The sequence below is a fragment of the Marmota flaviventris genome, chromosome 2, assembly GCF_047511675.1.
Source record: "Marmota flaviventris isolate mMarFla1 chromosome 2, mMarFla1.hap1, whole genome shotgun sequence".
NCBI classification, from domain to species: domain Eukaryota; kingdom Metazoa; phylum Chordata; class Mammalia; order Rodentia; family Sciuridae; genus Marmota; species Marmota flaviventris.
Window position 1 is genome coordinate 32370792 of NC_092499.1, and position 15947 is coordinate 32386738.

General features: G+C 59.8%; 4 non-coding genes across 4 annotated transcripts; all 4 read right to left on the minus strand.

Annotated features, from left to right (window-relative positions):
• Nucleotides 1–2105: 2105 nt before the first annotated feature.
• Nucleotides 2106–2199, minus strand: Trnay-gua (transfer RNA tyrosine (anticodon GUA)). The gene is made up of 2 exons: nucleotides 2163–2199; nucleotides 2106–2141 (listed from the first exon to the last, which is right to left on the minus strand). It is a non-coding gene; the product is annotated as a tRNA-Tyr (tRNA).
• Nucleotides 2200–5783: 3584 nt separating this feature from the next.
• On the minus strand, nucleotides 5784–5877 carry Trnay-gua (transfer RNA tyrosine (anticodon GUA)). The gene is made up of 2 exons: nucleotides 5841–5877; nucleotides 5784–5819 (listed from the first exon to the last, which is right to left on the minus strand). It is a non-coding gene; the product is annotated as a tRNA-Tyr (tRNA).
• Nucleotides 5878–9435: 3558 nt separating this feature from the next.
• On the minus strand, nucleotides 9436–9529 carry Trnay-gua (transfer RNA tyrosine (anticodon GUA)). The gene is made up of 2 exons: nucleotides 9493–9529; nucleotides 9436–9471 (listed from the first exon to the last, which is right to left on the minus strand). It is a non-coding gene; the product is annotated as a tRNA-Tyr (tRNA).
• A 3548-nt stretch (nucleotides 9530–13077) lies between these two features.
• Nucleotides 13078–13171, minus strand: Trnay-gua (transfer RNA tyrosine (anticodon GUA)). The gene is made up of 2 exons: nucleotides 13135–13171; nucleotides 13078–13113 (listed from the first exon to the last, which is right to left on the minus strand). It is a non-coding gene; the product is annotated as a tRNA-Tyr (tRNA).
• Nucleotides 13172–15947: the final 2776 nt, after the last annotated feature.

Genomic DNA, 15947 nt, shown 5'->3' on the forward strand with positions numbered 1-15947 from the left:
ATTAAAGTTCTTTGGGACATTTGAAGTCATTCTTTTGCAGTGGTGAGGGTCCATAGTCCTAGCTTCTTGAGAGGCTGAAGCAGGAAAATTGCTTGAGCCCAGGAGTTCAGGGCCAGCCTGAGCAACACAGTGAGACCTCCATCTCTAAATAAATGAATGAAATATAACATTAAACCACTTAAGCCAAGAAGGGCTGCAGGGAAATTGATTATCAAGGATGGAAACACATGGAGGTCACCATTTTATAGAATTGTTCCCTTTTTCTTGAGTTTCCATCATTCACATCTGCCTGTCTCCAGCAATAGGGGAATGTGGCAAAACGCAATGTTACAGGTCCTCTGCACGGTCCTGACACATAAGAAGCACTGAATGTAATATTTACCATTATTGTTGATTTATTTTATTATTACATTGGGTCGTTAACACATTGTTTTAGGCTTTTTGACTGGTGTGCTTTTAAAAATCCACTGAAAGATTTATACTATAAAAATACAAGAATCTCAGGGAAATCATCTCAAGCCCCTGCTCCCACAACCACAGCCCACCCCCACCCCACAAGGAAAAAAAAAATCTCTGAAACAACAGTTGAGGTATTTTCACTCCCTGGATCCAACAAATGAAAATTTTGAGAGGTGGCATGTCATCTTTCACAAATCCAGCAGGTGGCAGGATTCCCAAATGTAAATACTCTGGGGCTGAGAAACAGGGGTGATGCCCATGAGGGGAGTGCAGTGTGGAATCTGTAGACTTTCAGAAATCTAATACTTCCTTCAAGAAAAGTAAGAAATCAAAACAAATAAACAAATAATATTTTAAGGTCTGGAAAAATTCCTGGTTGTATGTCATCTGCCTGCCCTGGCCTGCTGCAAGATTGTGAAATAAGCAAAGACAATGTCAGGTATTAATTGTCACTATTCTCCTTGCCTTTTGCTCTGGTACTCTGTCTGCTTCCTCCCCGTATCTTCCCACTTCTTTGTTTCCTTCCCCTATGGAAAACTATCTTCGAGAGAATAACCGGAATATAAGTTTTTTTTGTTTTTTTTTTTTTAATTTTTTATTGTTGGCTGTTCAAAACATTACATAGTTCTTGATATATCATATTTCACAACGGAATATAAGTTTTAAGAAATGGATATCCTAGGGCTTTTATTTTATTAGCACCAACACAGTCAAGAGTTCATAACCCACTTGAATCAAAGTGTGAAATATGATATGTCAAGAACTATGTAATGTTTTGAACAACCAACAATAAAATTTTTTTTAAATAAATAAATAAAGAGTGTAAATGGGACATGTATTTTCAGATGTGCTGCCAACATTCATATTAAAAGTGAGACAATAATAGTGGTTTAAAGCAAGCCCATTGCAAGGTCTCACAGTCTCCTTTGTGTTCCTGTCTCAGGAAACTGTGACAGGAAGATTTCTTTGCTATGACAAAATAACTGAGAGATCAATCTAAAGAAGGAAAGATTTCTTTAGGCTCATGGTTTCAGAGGCTTCAGTTTATGTCACTTGTCTTCATCACTTTGGTCCTAGGTGAGGCAGAAGATCCTGGAGGAGGGGTGTGATAGAGAACAAAGCTGATTACCTTGTAGCAGCCAGGAAGCAAAGAAAGAATAAGAGGGAGGAGCAGGGTTATTAAATATCCCTCAAAAAAAAGGGCCCAATGACTGACTTTCTCCTCCTAGGCCCCACCACCGGCCAAGACTACCATCAGCCTTCAAAAAATGGGTTTTGGGAAGACATTTAATATCCATTCCATAACTATACTTTTACTCACTGATTATAGAGGTTGGAATGCTATAAGATTCTTATTATAGGGAAGTGGGTTTCCTAGTCTGATGCCATAGTCTTTGAGGGAGATGATTCCCTCTACAGGCCAGGAAGTTCTACACAGACACACACAGTGTTGGAGGGAGGAGTGCTTACAAACGGAGCAAGGCCATTAAAAGAGCAATAAGCCCTGCAGGCAGCCAGGGAAGAATGGGCCTACCCAGAAGGGGTGCATAGCATTGGCGGGAAACAGCAGCCAGCAGGTAAACCACTTAGGAGAGTTCAGGGGTGTTGGGGGCGAGCCCCTGCTTGGGCCAAAAGCATAGGGCACTTCCTTCCAGCCGGAATCGAACCAACGACCTAAGGATGTCCACAGCTGTCTGTTCAGTTTACAGTCCTCCGCTCTACCAGCTGAGCTATCGAAGGGTGCACACCAGCGGGGCTGGTCCTCTGCCCTTGTGCAGATGGGGGAGGCAAGCTGGCAGGTCCTGTCCCGGGATGGGGTCCCATTACAACTGTCCGCCTTCCATCCCAGGGAGCCCTCCCTGCCCCGCTCTGCCCTGCCCAGACAGGCTCAGTCCTTGCCTTCGGGGCCCAGGACCAACACACACAAAGGAACACACACACACACACACACACACACACACACACCACACTTACATGCGCACACACCCCTTCGGCCTGGGAGCCCCTGGTATCCAGCGGAAGCCTGGCATGCCCTGGGACCTGGTGGGGCCCTTGCCGGGCGGCGACCACCAAGACGCGCATCGCAGGGCGCGCAGGGCTCTCTCCTCTCGTGCTCTTGCCCTCTTGCCCCTATGCCAAACCTCTGCGTCCCGCCTTGGGCCGGGGTCTAGGAGGATGGCACTAAGGCGGCCTGAGAGGGCCAGGAGCCGGGCACCAGGTGGAGACTGACCCAGGGGAAGGTTGCCTTCTCCACACCCCTCCCCGCCCGCCCCGGGGAAGGTAGGGGTGTGGATACCGCACGGGTGCGGGTTGGTACTGGAGGAGAACCAGATGGCGCGCGCGGGGAGGCGGCTGCGCAACTAGCACAGCCACAGTCCCCCGCGGTAGTGTCTGCTGGACACCTGGATCCCATCCGACCCTACCAGCCTGGCCCCTGAAGCCCAGGTCTGGGTTCCAGGTCCCCGTGCCCCAGCGGACTCGCCCTGCCACCCACAGCGCCAGCCCTGCCAGCCGCTCCCTCTTTGGTGCCTTCAGACCTCCTGCACACCACACTTGTGGCATAAAGGACAGAGGGTTAGGGGAAGTGGCAGCCTCGCGTGCCCCGTCCAGGCCTTGCACAAGCACCAGAGATACTTGTGCCAGGGAGCCAGCCCGGCCCCCAGGGCACAGGAGGCCCCGGCTTCCTGCCTGTCCTCACCAAATAACTCCACCTGGTCCCGGGCGCTTCCGGGAAAGGCCAAAGGGACACAACAGAGGCGGCCCAGCTGGGCTGGGCTCCTGACCCCCGGAAGCAAGTCTTCTCCCACCCAGATGGGATCCCAATTCTGGTGTGCCCTAAATCCTGGCCCTAAATCGCCTCCCTCTCCCAGCCACTCAGCCCAGATTCCCCGGGGAGGCGCAGGCAGGCCCCTCCGCAGTGACCCAACCCGCCCAGTTGCTTGGGGCTTAGGGGGCGGAGAGGGCCCGCTCGCCCTGGCACAACCCACAAACCTTCACTCACGCACCAACCCCACACCAAACCTACTCCCACCGGGACAGGGGAAGGGCCCAGCTGCAGGGGCTTCCCAAAACCTAGTGCTGCTGCTCAGCTGCTCAGCTGGCCCGGCTGCAAGAGCAGCCTGCGGGGACCCCCTTTCCTCTACCCAAAGCAACAAATCCAGGTGCCAGGACCCAGGGGACAAAGCCCAGGGGGGATACCCAAAGGGCCATTCCTTCTAATTTGGGACCCCACTGCTGGTCTCTGTACATGGGGTCACTCAAGTTAGGGGGCTCTCTCTGGCCGCACGACTCTTTTATCCTCCCGAAGCCCTGCGGGCGTCACAGTCTCACCCTGGCACTCCTACTCTTGCTGCCACTGGCACTTGATCTCTTTCGCTGAGAGGTACCCACACAGTGTTGGAGGGAGGGGTGCCTGCAAAGGAAGCCGGGCCACTGAGGAGCCCTCCATGGGTAGAGAGGTACAACCCCTTGAGTCCTTCAGTTTTACATACCCCACCCCCGCCATTCCTGCTGGATCCCTCCCTCTGTCCCTCCCTCTCCCTCTCTCTCTCTCTCTCTCTCTCTCTCTCTCTCTCTCTCACACACACACACACACACACACACATACACACACCGAGACATACACAAACACCTGCACTCCATGAAAGCATTCAAGCGCCCAGGGGAATGCAGGTCCCAGGCTGTCCCCTTTCCCTCCCATTTCCAGGCTGCATTGAGCTGCCCTCCCATGCAGGTTCCAGTGACCGTCCAGTCTGTGACTGGATTTCTCCGCACATCAAGCTCTGGACATCTCTTCTCGGGAAAGGCTGAGATCAAGGGACACTCTGGGCTGTTGCTCTGGCAGCCTGCACCCCATCCCCTCCTGATCCTCCAAAGCCCTGCCCATTGCCTCCTGCACACTCTCTGGCTGGTCCTCAGCATCTTCTTGCTAGGTTCCATTTCCAACTGGGCGCTCAAGCCATCAAGCAGCTCACACCCCAGGGGTCTGTGTAAGGGGGGGTGCGATTCCGTGCCCTTTGCCTGCCTTGGAACCGCCAGCTCCCACTCCCTGGTGCAGGGGGCGACCCTGAGTTCCGGCCTGACTCCGCTTTTACTCTCACTCCCCCTCAGCTCCCCCCAGGCAGGACGATAGCAACAGGTAGGTGCTTTGGCCACCTTCCCGAGGTGAAGAGCAGAACCTGGCGTGTGCTGGCTCTTCCAGGAGGACCACTGAGTCCTGCTGCGGCTCCAACCGTATTCCTTTAAGTTCACGAAAGGTGAGGCTGGTGGCATGTGGGGCGGGAAGGGCACATCCCACTCTTCAGCCCCAAGGGAAAACAGAACACAGGCCACCGCCACCGCCACCAGGGCACCATGTCACCTAACCAAGCTGGGATGGACATTTCCCTCCCTTGTCCACCCACGCATTCCTCACCAATAGACAGAGAAAGAGAGGAACAGAGACAGGGGTCAGCGTGGGGGACAGAAATGAAGGCGGGGAGGTGGTGAAAGACAGACACAGAGACAGAGACAGAGGCAGAGGCAGAGATGGATTGCCTGTGGCTGGAGAGATGGAGGAGAGTGAGGGAGGAAAGGAGAGAGGTGGCAGGGCATCATGGAAAGGAAAGAAGACGAAAGAGAGAGGTAGAGGCAGACAGAAAGTGAGAAAGATGGAGAGGGGCAGACGTGGGGTGGGGGCACGTGGCGAGTGGCTCCCGGGCAGGCGGGCCCCCGGCCAGTTGTGGAGAGGGATGGAGCCTGGCGATCTCAGGGAGGGAGGATGCCAGGGTGATCGCTGAGCAACACATCCATGGCTCTGGACATTTCGCTTCTCCCAAGAGCCAAGTCCATGATGATCCAGGTGGGAAGGGCTGGGTGGCAGGGAAGCCTGCCTGTGTGTTGTCAAGAATCTCAGGCGCTGAGGCGCTGGAGGAGTGCCCTGTGGTTGAAAGTGCAGGAGCGGTGGGGGCGTGGCAGGGGCGTGGGCGGCGGCGTTAGGGGCCAGGGATAGGGGTGTGGTATGTGGGGGCAGGAGTGGTGGGTTGCTTGGGTGAGGCGACCTGAGAGCAGGAACCCCTGCGGGCGGCCAGCGAAGAATGGGCCTTCCCAGAACTGGTGCCTGGCGTTGGCGGGCAGCAGCAGGCAGGACAGCAGCAGCAGGCAGGACAGCTCCTGGGGAGCGCGGGGGAGTTGGGGGCGAAGACGCAAGGGTTGGCGGTGGAAGAGATGGGCGGTGTGGAGAGGCTCTGCCTGCTCTGGGCTCAGAAGGCAGGATGAGGCTTGCAGGGGCAGGGCCCCGTCAGGGGGGCGTGTCCGCGTGCGTGTGCGCAAAAGCGTGGGGCACTTCCTTCGAGCCGGAATCGAACCAGCGACCTAAGGATGTCCACAGCTGTCTGTTCAGTCTACAGTCCTCCGCTCTACCAGCTGAGCTATCGAAGGGTGCACACCGGCGGGGCCGGGTCCTCTGCCTTTGTGCAGATGGGGAAGGCGAGCTGGCAGGTCCTGTCCCGGGGTGGGGTCCCATTACAACTGTCCGCCTTCCATCCCAGGGAGCCCTCCCTGCCCCGCCCTGCCCTGCCCAGACAGGCTCAGTCCTTGCCTTCAGGGCCCAGGACCAACACACACGCACGAACACACACACACACACACACACACTTACATGCGCACACACCCCTGGCCTGGGAGCCCCTGGTATCCAGCGGAAGCCTGGCATGCCCCGGGACCTGGTGGGGCCCTGGGCGGGCGGCGACCACCAAGACGCGCATCGCAGGGCGCGCAGGGCTCTCTCCTCTCGTGCTCTTGCCCTCTTGCCCCTATGCCAAACCTCTGCGTCCCGCCTTGGGCCGGGGTCTAGGAGGATGGCACTAAGGCGGCCTGAGAGGGCCAGGAGCCGGGCACCAGGTGGAGACTGACCCAGGGGAAGGTTGCCTTCTCCACACCCCTCCCCGCCCGCCCCGGGGAAGGTAGGGGTGTGGATACCGCACGGGTGCGGGTTGGTACTGGAGGAGAACCAGATGGCGCGCGCGGGGAGGCGGCTGCGCAACTAGCACAGCCACAGTCCCCCGCGGTAGTGTCTGCTGGACACCTGGATCCCATCCGACCCTACCAGCCTGGCCCCTGAAGCCCAGGTCTGGGTTCCAGGTCCCCGTGCCCCAGCGGACTCGCCCTGCCACCCACAGCGCCAGCCCTGCCAGCCGCTCCCTCTTTGGTGCCTTCAGACCTCCTGCACACCACACTTGTGGCATAAAGGACAGAGGGTTAGGGGAAGTGGCAGCCTCGCGTGCCCCGTCCAGGCCTTGCACAAGCACCAGAGATACTTGTGCCAGGGAGCCAGCCCGGCCCCCAGGGCACAGGAGGCCCCGGCTTCCTGCCTGTCCTCACCAAATAACTCCACCTGGTCCCGGGCGCTTCCGGGAAAGGCCAAAGGGACACAACAGAGGCGGCCCAGCTGGGCTGGGCTCCTGACCCCCGGAAGCAAGTCTTCTCCCACCCTGATGGGATCCCAATTCTGGTGTGCCCTAAATCCTGGCCCTAAATCGCCTCCCTCTCCCAGCCACTCAGCCCAGATTCCCCGGGGAGGCGCAGGCAGGCCCCTCCGCAGTGACCCAACCCGCCCAGTTGCTTGGGGCTTAGGGGGCGGAGAGGGCCCGCTCGCCCTGGCACAACCCACAAACCTTCACTCACGCACCAACCCCACACCAAACCTACTCCCACCGGGACAGGGGAAGGGCCCAGCTGCAGGGGCTTCCCAAAACCTAGTGCTGCTGCTCAGCTGCTCAGCTGGCCCGGCTGCAAGAGCAGCCTGCGGGGACCCCCTTTCCTCTACCCAAAGCAACAAATCCAGGTGCCAGGACCCAGGGGACAAAGCCCAGGGGGGATACCCAAAGGGCCATTCCTTCTAATTTGGGACCCCACTGCTGGTCTCTGTACATGGGGTCACTCAAGTTAGGGGGCTCTCTCTGGCCGCACGACTCTTTTATCCTCCCGAAGCCCTGCGGGCGTCACAGTCTCACCCTGGCACTCCTACTCTTGCTGCCACTGGCACTTGATCTCTTTCGCTGAGAGGTACCCACACAGTGTTGGAGGGAGGGGTGCCTGCAAAGGAAGCCAGGCCACTGAGGAGCCCTCCATGGGTAGAGAGGAACAACCCCTTGAGTCCTTCAGTTTTACATACCCCACCCCCGCCATTCCTGCTGGATCCCTCCCTCTCTCCCTCCCTCTCCCCCTCTCTCTCTCTCTCTCTCTCTCTCTCTCACACACACACACACACACACACACACACACACCAAGACATACACAAACACCTGCACTCCATGAAAGCATTCAAGCGCCCAGGGGAATGCAGGTCCCAGGCTGTCCCCTTTCCCTCCCATTTCCAGGCTGCATTGAGCTGCCCTCCCATGCAGGTTCCAGTGACCGTCCAGTCTGTGACTGGATTTCTCCGCACATCAAGCTCTGGACATCTCTTCTCGGGAAAGGCTGAGATCAAGGGACACTCTGGGCTGTTGCTCTGGCAGCCTGCACCCCATCCCCTCCTGATCCTCCAAAGCCCTGCCCATTGCCTCCTGCACACTCTCTGGCTGGTCCTCAGCATCTTCTTGCTAGGTTCCATTTCCAACTGGGCGCTCAAGCCATCAAGCAGCTCACACCCCAGGGGTCTGTGTAAGGGGGGGTGCGATTCCGTGCCCTTTGCCTGCCTTGGAACCGCCAGCTCCCACTCCCTGGTGCAGGGGGCGACCCTGAGTTCCGGCCTGACTCCGCTTTTACTCTCACTCCCCCTCAGCTCCCCCCAGGCAGGACGATAGCAACAGGTAGGTGCTTTGGCCACCTTCCCGAGGTGAAGAGCAGAACCTGGCGTGTGCTGGCTCTTCCAGGAGGACCACTGAGTCCTGCTGCGGCTCCAACCGTATTCCTTTAAGTTCACGAAAGGTGAGGCTGGTGGCATGTGGGGCGGGAAGGGCACATCCCACTCTTCAGCCCCAAGGGAAAACAGAACACAGGCCACCGCCACCGCCACCAGGGCACCATGTCACCTAACCAAGCTGGGATGGACATTTCCCTCCCTTGTCCACCCACGCATTCCTCACCAATAGACAGAGAAAGAGAGGAACAGAGACAGGGGTCAGCGTGGGGGACAGAAATGAAGGCGGGGAGGTGGTGAAAGACAGACACAGAGACAGAGACAGAGGCAGAGGCAGAGATGGATTGCCTGTGGCTGGAGAGATGGAGGAGAGTGAGGGAGGAAAGGAGAGAGGTGGCAGGGCATCATGGAAAGGAAAGAAGACGAAAGAGAGAGGTAGAGGCAGACAGAAAGTGAGAAAGATGGAGAGGGGCAGACGTGGGGTGGGGGCACGTGGCGAGTGGCTCCCGGGCAGGCGGGCCCCCGGCCAGTTGTGGAGAGGGATGGAGCCTGGCGATCTCAGGGAGGGAGGATGCCAGGGTGATCGCTGAGCAACACATCCATGGCTCTGGACATTTCGCTTCTCCCAAGAGCCAAGTCCATGATGATCCAGGTGGGAAGGGCTGGGTGGCAGGGAAGCCTGCCTGTGTGTTGTCAAGAATCTCAGGCGCTGAGGCGCTGGAGGAGTGCCCTGTGGTTGAAAGTGCAGGAGCGGTGGGGGCGTGGCAGGGGCGTGGGCGGCGGCGTTAGGGGCCAGGGATAGGGGTGTGGTATGTGGGGGCAGGAGTGGTGGGTTGCTTGGGTGAGGCGACCTGAGAGCAGGAACCCCTGCGGGCGGCCAGCGAAGAATGGGCCTTCCCAGAACTGGTGCCTGGCGTTGGCGGGCAGCAGCAGGCAGGACAGCAGCAGCAGGCAGGACAGCTCCTGGGGAGCGCGGGGGAGTTGGGGGCGAAGACGCAAGGGTTGGCGGTGGAAGAGATGGGCGGTGTGGAGAGGCTCTGCCTGCTCTGGGCTCAGAAGGCAGGATGAGGCTTGCAGGGGCAGGGCCCCGTCAGGGGGGCGTGTCCGCGTGCGTGTGCGCAAAAGCGTGGGGCACTTCCTTCGAGCCGGAATCGAACCAGCGACCTAAGGATGTCCACAGCTGTCTGTTCAGTCTACAGTCCTCCGCTCTACCAGCTGAGCTATCGAAGGGTGCACACCGGCGGGGCCGGGTCCTCTGCCTTTGTGCAGATGGGGAAGGCGAGCTGGCAGGTCCTGTCCCGGGGTGGGGTCCCATTACAACTGTCCGCCTTCCATCCCAGGGAGCCCTCCCTGCCCCGCCCTGCCCTGCCCAGACAGGCTCAGTCCTTGCCTTCAGGGCCCAGGACCAACACACACGCACGAACACACACACACACACACACACTTACATGCGCACACACCCCTGGCCTGGGAGCCCCTGGTATCCAGCGGAAGCCTGGCATGCCCCGGGACCTGGTGGGGCCCTGGGCGGGCGGCGACCACCAAGACGCGCATCGCAGGGCGCGCAGGGCTCTCTCCTCTCGTGCTCTTGCCCTCTTGCCCCTATGCCAAACCTCTGCGTCCCGCCTTGGGCCGGGGTCTAGGAGGATGGCACTAAGGCGGCCTGAGAGGGCCAGGAGCCGGGCACCAGGTGGAGACTGACCCAGGGGAAGGTTGCCTTCTCCACACCCCTCCCCGCCCGCCCCGGGGAAGGTAGGGGTGTGGATACCGCACGGGTGCGGGTTGGTACTGGAGGAGAACCAGATGGCGCGCGCGGGGAGGCGGCTGCGCAACTAGCACAGCCACAGTCCCCCGCGGTAGTGTCTGCTGGACACCTGGATCCCATCCGACCCTACCAGCCTGGCCCCTGAAGCCCAGGTCTGGGTTCCAGGTCCCCGTGCCCCAGCGGACTCGCCCTGCCACCCACAGCGCCAGCCCTGCCAGCCGCTCCCTCTTTGGTGCCTTCAGACCTCCTGCACACCACACTTGTGGCATAAAGGACAGAGGGTTAGGGGAAGTGGCAGCCTCGCGTGCCCCGTCCAGGCCTTGCACAAGCACCAGAGATACTTGTGCCAGGGAGCCAGCCCGGCCCCCAGGGCACAGGAGGCCCCGGCTTCCTGCCTGTCCTCACCAAATAACTCCACCTGGTCCCGGGCGCTTCCGGGAAAGGCCAAAGGGACACAACAGAGGCGGCCCAGCTGGGCTGGGCTCCTGACCCCCGGAAGCAAGTCTTCTCCCACCCTGATGGGATCCCAATTCTGGTGTGCCCTAAATCCTGGCCCTAAATCGCCTCCCTCTCCCAGCCACTCAGCCCAGATTCCCCGGGGAGGCGCAGGCAGGCCCCTCCGCAGTGACCCAACCCGCCCAGTTGCTTGGGGCTTAGGGGGCGGAGAGGGCCCGCTCGCCCTGGCACAACCCACAAACCTTCACTCACGCACCAACCCCACACCAAACCTACTCCCACCGGGACAGGGGAAGGGCCCAGCTGCAGGGGCTTCCCAAAACCTAGTGCTGCTGCTCAGCTGCTCAGCTGGCCCTGCTGCAAGAGCAGCCTGCGGGGACCCCCTTTCCTCTACCCAAAGCAACAAATCCAGGTGCCAGGACCCAGGGGACAAAGCCCAGGGGGGATACCCAAAGGGCCATTCCTTCTAATTTGGGACCCCACTGCTGGTCTCTGTACATGGGGTCACTCAAGTTAGGGGGCTCTCTCTGGCCGCACGACTCTTTTATCCTCCCGAAGCCCTGCGGGCGTCACAGTCTCACCCTGGCACTCCTACTCTTGCTGCCACTGGCACTTGATCTCTTTCGCTGAGAGGTACCCACACAGTGTTGGAGGGAGGGGTGCCTGCAAAGGAAGCCAGGCCACTGAGGAGCCCTCCATGGGTAGAGAGGAACAACCCCTTGAGTCCTTCAGTTTTACATACCCCACCCCCGCCATTCCTGCTGGATCCCTCCCTCTCTCCCTCCCTCTCCCCCTCTCTCTCTCTCTCTCTCTCTCTCTCACACACACACACACACACACACACACACACCAAGACATACACAAACACCTGCACTCCATGAAAGCATTCAAGCGCCCAGGGGAATGCAGGTCCCAGGCTGTCCCCTTTCCCTCCCATTTCCAGGCTGCATTGAGCTGCCCTCCCATGCAGGTTCCAGTGACCGTCCAGTCTGTGACTGGATTTCTCCGCACATCAAGCTCTGGACATCTCTTCTCGGGAAAGGCTGAGATCAAGGGACACTCTGGGCTGTTGCTCTGGCAGCCTGCACCCCATCCCCTCCTGATCCTCCAAAGCCCTGCCCATTGCCTCCTGCACACTCTCTGGCTGGTCCTCAGCATCTTCTTGCTAGGTTCCATTTCCAACTGGGCGCTCAAGCCATCAAGCAGCTCACACCCCAGGGGTCTGTGTAAGGGGGGGTGCGATTCCGTGCCCTTTGCCTGCCTTGGAACCGCCAGCTCCCACTCCCTGGTGCAGGGGGCGACCCTGAGTTCCGGCCTGACTCCGCTTTTACTCTCACTCCCCCTCAGCTCCCCCCAGGCAGGACGATAGCAACAGGTAGGTGCTTTGGCCACCTTCCCGAGGTGAAGAGCAGAACCTGGCGTGTGCTGGCTCTTCCAGGAGGACCACTGAGTCCTGCTGCGGCTCCAACCGTATTCCTTTAAGTTCACGAAAGGTGAGGCTGGTGGCATGTGGGGCGGGAAGGGCACATCCCACTCTTCAGCCCCAAGGGAAAACAGAACACAGGCCACCGCCACCGCCACCAGGGCACCATGTCACCTAACCAAGCTGGGATGGACATTTCCCTCCCTTGTCCACCCACGCATTCCTCACCAATAGACAGAGAAAGAGAGGAACAGAGACAGGGGTCAGCGTGGGGGACAGAAATGAAGGCGGGGAGGTGGTGAAAGACAGACACAGAGAGACAGAGGCAGAGGCAGAGATGGATTGCCTGTGGCTGGAGAGATGGAGGAGAGTGAGGGAGGAAAGGAGAGAGGTGGCAGGGCATCATGGAAAGGAAAGAAGACGAAAGAGAGAGGTAGAGGCAGACAGAAAGTGAGAAAGATGGAGAGGGGCAGACGTGGGGTGGGGGCACGTGGCGAGTGGCTCCCGGGCAGGCGGGCCCCCGGCCAGTTGTGGAGAGGGATGGAGCCTGGCGATCTCAGGGAGGGAGGATGCCAGGGTGATCGCTGAGCAACACATCCATGGCTCTGGACATTTCGCTTCTCCCAAGAGCCAAGTCCATGATGATCCAGGTGGGAAGGGCTGGGTGGCAGGGAAGCCTGCCTGTGTGTTGTCAAGAATCTCAGGCGCTGAGGCGCTGGAGGAGTGCCCTGTGGTTGAAAGTGCAGGAGCGGTGGGGGCGTGGCAGGGGCGTGGGCGGCGGCGTTAGGGGCCAGGGATAGGGGTGTGGTATGTGGGGGCAGGAGTGGTGGGTTGCTTGGGTGAGGCGACCTGAGAGCAGGAACCCCTGCGGGCGGCCAGCGAAGAATGGGCCTTCCCAGAACTGGTGCCTGGCGTTGGCGGGCAGCAGCAGGCAGGACAGCAGCAGCAGGCAGGACAGCTCCTGGGGAGCGCGGGGGAGTTGGGGGCGAAGACGCAAGGGTTGGCGGTGGAAGAGATGGGCGGTGTGGAGAGGCTCTGCCTGCTCTGGGCTCAGAAGGCAGGATGAGGCTTGCAGGGGCAGGGCCCCGTCAGGGGGGCGTGTCCGCGTGCGTGTGCGCAAAAGCGTGGGGCACTTCCTTCGAGCCGGAATCGAACCAGCGACCTAAGGATGTCCACAGCTGTCTGTTCAGTCTACAGTCCTCCGCTCTACCAGCTGAGCTATCGAAGGGTGCACACCGGCGGGGCCGGGTCCTCTGCCTTTGTGCAGATGGGGAAGGCGAGCTGGCAGGTCCTGTCCCGGGGTGGGGTCCCATTACAACTGTCCGCCTTCCATCCCAGGGAGCCCTCCCTGCCCCGCCCTGCCCTGCCCAGACAGGCTCAGTCCTTGCCTTCAGGGCCCAGGACCAACACACACGCACGAACACACACACACACACACACACACTTACATGCGCACACACCCCTGGCCTGGGAGCCCCTGGTATCCAGCGGAAGCCTGGCATGCCCCGGGACCTGGTGGGGCCCTGGGCGGGCGGCGACCACCAAGACGCGCATCGCAGGGCGCGCAGGGCTCTCTCCTCTCGTGCTCTTGCCCTCTTGCCCTCTTGCCCCTATGCCAAACCTCTGCGTCCCGCCTTGGGCCGGGGTCTAGGAGGATGGCACTAAGGTGGCCTGAGAGGGCCAGGAGCCGGGCACCAGGTGGAGACTGACCCAGGGGAAGGTTGCCTTCTCCACACCCCTCCCCGCCCGCCCCGGGGAAGGTGGGGGTGTGGATACCGCACAGGTGCGGGTTGGTACTGGAGGAGAACCAGATGGCGCGCGCGGGGAGGCGGCTGCGCAACTAGCACAGCCACAGTCCCCCGCGGTAGTGTCTGCTGGACACCTGGATCCCATCCGACCCTACCAGCCTGGCCCCTGATGCCCCGGTCCGGGTTCCAGGTCCCCGTGCCCCAGCGGACTCGCCCTGCCACCCACAGCGCCAGCCCTGCCAGCCGCTCCCTCTTTGGTGCCTTCAGACCTCCTGCACACCACACTTGTGGCGGAAAGGACAGAGGGTTAGGGGAAGTGGCAGCCTCGCGTGCCCCGTCCAGGCCTTGCACAAGCACCAGAGATACTTGTGCCAGGGAGCCAGCCCGGCCCCCAGGGCACAGGAGGCCCCGGCTTCCTGCCTGTCCTCACCAAATAACTCCACCTGGTCCTGGGCGCTTCCGGGAAAGGCCAAAGGGACACAACAGAGGCGGCCCAGCTGGGCTGGGCTCCTGACCCCCGGAAGCAAGTCTTCTCCCACCCAGATGGGATCCCAATTCTGGTGTGCCCTAAATCGCCTCCCTCTCCCAGCCACTCAGCCCAGATTCCCCGGGGAGGCGCAGGCAGGCCCCTCTGCAGTGACCCAACCCGCCCAGTTTCTTGGGGCTTAGGGGGCGGAGAGGGCCCGCTCGCCCTGGCACAACCCACAAACCTTCACTCACGCACCAACCCCACACCAAACCTACTCCCACCGGGACAGGGGAAGGGCCCAGCTGCAGGGGCTTCCCAAAACCTAGTGCTGCTGCTCAGCTGCTCAGCTGGCCCGCCTGCAAGAGCAGCCTGCGGGGACCCCCTTTCCTCTACCCAAAGCAACAAATCCAGGTGCCAGGACCCAGGGGACAAAGCCCAGGAGGGATACCCAAAGGGCCATTCCTTCTAATTTGGGACCCCACTGCTGGTCTCTGTACATGGGGTCACTCAAGTTAGGGGGCTCTCTCTGGCCACACGACTCTTTTATCCTCCCGAAGCCCTGTGGGCGTCACAGTCTCACCCTGGCACTCCTACTGTTGCTGACACTGGCACTTGATCTCTTTCGCGTAGAGGTACCCACACAGTGTTGGAGGGAGGGGTGCCTGCAAAGGAAGCCGGGCCACTGAGGAGCCCTCCATGGGTAGAGAGGCACAACCCCTTGAGTCCTTCAGTTTTACATACCCCACCCCCGCCATTCCTGCTGGATCCCTCCCTCTCTCCCTCCCTCTCCCCCTCTCTCTCTCTCATTCTCTCTCTCTCTCTCTCTCTCTCTCTCTCTCTCTCTCTCTCTCTCTCTCTCCCTATCTCTATCTCTATCTCTACCTCTCTCTCTCACACACACACACACACATACACACACCTAGACATACACAAACACCTGCACTCCATGAAAGCATTCAAGCGCCCAGGGGAATGCAGGTCCCAGGCTGTCCCCTTTCCCTCCCATTTCCAGGCTGCATTGAGCTGCCCTCCCATGCAGGTTCCAGTGACCGTCCAGTCTGTGACTGGATTTCCCTGCACATCAAGCTCTGGACATCTCTTCTCGGGAAAGGCTGAGATCAAGGGACACTCTGGGCTGTTGCTCTGGCAGCCTGCACCCCATCCCCTCCTGATCCTCCAAAGCCCTGCCCATTGCCTCCTGCACACTCTCTGGCTGGTCCTCAGCATCTTCTTGCTAGGTTCCATTTCCAACTGGGCGCTCAAGCCATCAAGCAGCTCACACCCCAGGGGTCTGTGTAAGGGGGGGTGCGATTCCGTGCCCTTTGCCTGCCTTGGAACCGCCAGCTCCCACTCCCTGGGGCGGGGGGCGACCCTGAGTTCCGGCCTGACTCGGCTTTTACTCTCACTCCCCCTCAGCTCCCCCCAGGCAGGACGATAGCAACAGGTAGGTGCTTTGGCCACCTTCCCGAGGTGAAGAGCAGAACCTGGCGTGTGCTGGCTCTTCCAGGAGGACCACTGAGTCCTGCTGCGGCTCCAACCGTATTCCTTAAAGTTCACGAAAGGTGAGGCTGGTGGCATGTGGGCGGGAAGGGCACATCCCACTCTTCAGCCCCAAGGGAAAACAGAACACAGGCCACCGCCACCGCCACCAGGGCACCATGTCACCTAACCAAGCTGGGATGGACATTTCCCTCCCTTGTCCACCCACACATTCCTCACCAATAGACACAGAAAGAGAGGAACAGAGACAGGGGTCAGCGTGGGGGACAGAAATGAAGGCGGGGAGG